Source organism: Microtus oregoni, unplaced genomic scaffold (genome assembly GCF_018167655.1).
Source record: "Microtus oregoni isolate MIOR12 unplaced genomic scaffold, Mior012 000004F_ref0000308, whole genome shotgun sequence".
NCBI lineage: Eukaryota > Metazoa > Chordata > Mammalia > Rodentia > Cricetidae > Microtus > Microtus oregoni.
Window position 1 is genome coordinate 12,117,970 of NW_024543063.1, and position 3,661 is coordinate 12,121,630.

At 48.5% G+C, this 3,661-nt stretch overlaps 1 long non-coding RNA gene across 1 annotated transcript; it reads left to right on the top strand.

Annotated features, from left to right (window-relative positions):
* Window positions 1-1,113: 1,113 nt before the first annotated feature.
* LOC121447645 lies at window positions 1,114-3,661 on the top strand. Its single transcript, XR_005974195.1, has 3 exons — window positions 1,114-1,275; window positions 1,367-1,454; window positions 2,686-3,661. It is a non-coding gene; the product is annotated as an uncharacterized LOC121447645 (long non-coding RNA).

A 3,661-nucleotide genomic window follows, 5' to 3' on the forward strand; every position in this document is an offset into this window, starting at 1 on the left:
GATTCATCAATATCCTCAGGGTCAATTAAATCCAAATGTGAGGCAGTTACATAATTCTATAAATACAAGCAAGGGGGTAAGAAATAACGACGAAAAAGGAAGGGCCACTGTACACAGCATAGTACAGATGTAAGGCGTGGCCATGGGAAGCTTTGCTCTATTCCTTCTTGTGACTTCAGAACGTATTATTATAAGTCATGCTCCTTGTGGACAAACCCTGACAGTACAGGAGGGACAGCCAATGCCACACTGAGTAGTTGATGGATAATGCTGGCCCAGGGTTTACGGCATAACTAGGGCAGGATGTTCAAACAAGCCAGACACCAGGCTCATTCAACTTCACAATGGCACAGGCCATTCCCAAAGACCCTGAAAGAAGATAGAAAACCCCGCTCTCACTCCCAAGGGCCTAAGGGTCTAAAGAAGTTGAAACAGAAACACCTAATGTCTGGGAGACACAGACCAAGACAAACTGGGCAAGGCTATAGAGATACCAGAGAATGCTGGCCGAATATGTCTGGAAGCAACGAGAACTGGATTTGAATAAAAGGGAATGCTCTTTGGTTAGGGGGAAAAAGATGGAATCTTGGCTTAGGATAAGCACTTGGGGTCTGAGCATGGTATGAACAGATGGCTAAGTTTATTGTCCTTTCTGGTGGCCCAAACAGGGAAACAATCACACCAGACCATACCTGGATGTCAACAATCCTTGAACTTGCTCTTTAGAGTTGGTCCCATGCAAGATAGTAGCAGAGGCTGGGAAGAAGAAAGGCCAATAGAGCAGAAATTCACCTTCCAGTCGTGGCTGGAATTGGTGTCCTGGCCATTTTACTTGTTCAGCGGTGGTTTCCACTGAAACTGTGTTTACTATTTGTGCTCAGGGCTCCTACTGCCGTGTTTTCCCAGAGCGGAGGGCTCAGCTGTGGGAACTAGGTTTCCTTGGCTTTCTGTAAACTGCACCTGCTGAGAGATCCAGTTGTCTCCCTGCCAGAGTGATGAGCATGGTGCGAGGCACGCAAGTGGGCAAGGAGAGAATGAATGGAAATAAAGCAAATAAAACAGCCAGCAAAAGCCCAGCATGCAAGATGACATCAGCACCGGAAGTCAGCGAGGCAAACACCATCTGGCCCTGAAATACGAACGAGCACCGGAGGATGGCTCCATCTCCTGGGAATCTGGGCTGCAACTGGGCTCCGGCTTGCTTTCCTATCTGCCCGAGACTGTCCTGGCTGGGGGCAGGTGGGGCGCTCACCTGCAGAGCTCTCCAAGAGTGAGGTAAAGCTCGTTTTCATCTTGCCACTTGTATTTGTTCGTTCGTTCCCACACTTCATCCTTTTGTTAACCCCTCACCTCCTTTCCTTTGCAGGAAGGCCTTTCTCCTGAAAAGTTGCTGAGATCTTCTCGTCACCCAGCCTGCCTGCTGTGAGCCTTCTTGCCAGAGCCTCCTCCCCGAGGTGAATCTGCTCTGATGCTTCCTGATGCCAACATGGCCCATGTCTCCACTGCCCGCATGCATCTCCTCACTGTAACTATGCTGCTGCCAACGAGCCAGTTCCGTACACACCCTGGCTTCCCCTACATTCGTGTTAAGTGATCTGCGGGCCCACGAATTAGCCACAGTGTTTTGGGCATTGGCATTTCTGCTTATGAAGGTCTCTCATCCTAGGATATTTTTCTTTTTTGTCCCCATCAGAACTCTCTCACCTACATTCTTACTGATACTTAAGTCAAAGGCAATCATGTCAGCAATGAGTACTCAAGCCTCATGCTGAGGAGAGCACCCATTGGCAAGGCCCCCAGCTGCAGCCTTTCTGGCTTTGTTTATGCCCATGACTCCAGGAGGCTGTTCCCGTCAATGACTGAGCACAGCTGGGTATTAAGGAAACCCCATCTAATGGACAGCACTAGTTCAACGACACCCCAAAACTCCCTTGGAAATGCCCTATGATCTGAGGTGTTCCTACCCTAGCCTCCATTCCCACACGTGTCACTGCATTGTGGCATGAAGGCTCTTCCTGTCTTTCTTGTTCCCATCTCACCCCAGGACTCTCGTTCACCCTCTGTGTAGCTGGTCTTCCGCTTTTATAAAAGATTATTACAGACTGGCTAATGTATAGAGAAAGTAAATTCGTATGTGTCCTCCTTGGATGCCTTTCTAGACTAGCATGCCAAGTCAGCATCATCTTGTTCTTGAAGCCTTTCCTTTCGTGGGGGAAACTGGACCTTCTCTCCTTCATACCACCATCTCCCTTGTCTGTGCGTCACGAGAGCACCACTATGTTTACATTTGTTGTGTGTGCGTGCATGCATGTGCATGCATGTGCCACAGCACACATGCGGAGACCAGAGAACCACTTCTGGAAGTCAGCTCTCTTCTTCTACGATGTGGGTTCTGGGAACTGAGCTCAGTTGTTATCAGGGTTGGCAGCAAGGTAGCAAATGCCTTTGCCCACTAAGCCAGCTTGCTGACCCTGCATCATTCTAAAAATAAAATAAAAAACAAATGCATGTGTGTATGCACATGTGTGCATAGGTGTGTGCATGCACACATGCCTAGAGTGTGTGCAGAGGTTAGGAGACAGTTTTCGGGAGTTGCCTGTCACTTCCCACTTGGGTTTGCCATGCTGTACCCTCCAGGCTTTGAGCTTCTGGGTGATTGATTCTCTTTTCTGTCTTCCACCTCAGCATCCCAAGTGTGGAGATTAGCGAAGCGCCCCATCGTATCTGCCTTTCACATGGCTTTCAAGCTCCTACCGCGACTCATCAGGCCTGTGTGGCAAACACGTTTGCTCGCTGAGCCACCTTTCTGGCCCACTCTTTGCTGTAATTGCCTTTATGACTGCAGATCTCTCGGACTCTAGATCCATGGCGCTGAAGAATTCACTGTCTTGTTCATCTTGTTGATGCTGCTGCCTAGTTCAGTGCCCGTCATTCCCCTATGTACGATGACTGCATATGGACTGAGCGAATGATTGGTCTTTTTATTCGCTTATTCTCACTGGCCTGCACTGTGTGTCAGGTAGTGGGAACAGAAGGACAGGGAACCAGAATCTCTTGAATGTCCTCAAAGGCTGGCCTGTAAGGTTAGCGTGCAGATAGCTCCATTCTATCTGACAATATGATCCGAGAAATAGGAAACGAAAACCTGAAGGAGGTATGTTTGTTTTCACTGGGTGGTGTCAGAGGGAGCTGGGATAAGGAAGGTTCCCTAGAGAACATTGCCTTTGAAATAGGCCTCGGGGGATCTGTAGAATATATATATGAGGGGTAGAGAAAGGGCCTTCTCTTCAGCTAGAGATTGACCTACAAGGACACAGAAGGACAGTGTGATGCGGCTTTATGTTACTTCTATAATGAAAATATTCACATATGGAAAAAAAGGTCCCTTCTCTGTTGTTTTAGCTGAAGAAGGCTTTGTTTACTTGATGTTTGTTTACTCTGCCTGATTCCCTAGGGTCTCCATCTGGCTCCATCAGAAAAGGCTTTGCCTTGTTTGTTTTCAGTCTCTCTTTGCTGTCAGTCTCCTTGATTGACTTTCCCAAGTCACATCTGGCAGGCTCAGAGGCCAGGATGGCGCCCGGGAGGCTGCAGGCGTTTGGCTGGACCAGTAGAGCCTTCGGTGATTGTCTGCAGCTGACATGTCTCTGGTAGAGGACTCATT